This window comes from Etheostoma spectabile, chromosome 3 (genome assembly GCF_008692095.1).
Source record: "Etheostoma spectabile isolate EspeVRDwgs_2016 chromosome 3, UIUC_Espe_1.0, whole genome shotgun sequence".
Taxonomy (NCBI): domain Eukaryota; kingdom Metazoa; phylum Chordata; class Actinopteri; order Perciformes; family Percidae; genus Etheostoma; species Etheostoma spectabile.
The window spans coordinates 3,503,411-3,503,613 of record NC_045735.1 but is presented as its reverse complement, the minus strand read 5'-3'; positions in this window follow the sequence as shown (position 1 = coordinate 3,503,613).

Genomic DNA, 203 nt, shown 5'->3' with positions numbered 1-203 from the left:
AGAGAGAGAGAGAGAGAGAGAGAGAGAGAGAGAGAGAGAGAGAGAGAGTTCCTCCGGCATCTGCATTGTGCAACTCAGGCAAACAGCTTATACTAACTTCCATCTAAAGTGACAACGGACAAATCCAAAAAAATGCTTTGAAATAACATAACGTCGGCCGATTCAGGGCTTGAGGGAAGATATTTCAATATAGTCGCAAATAT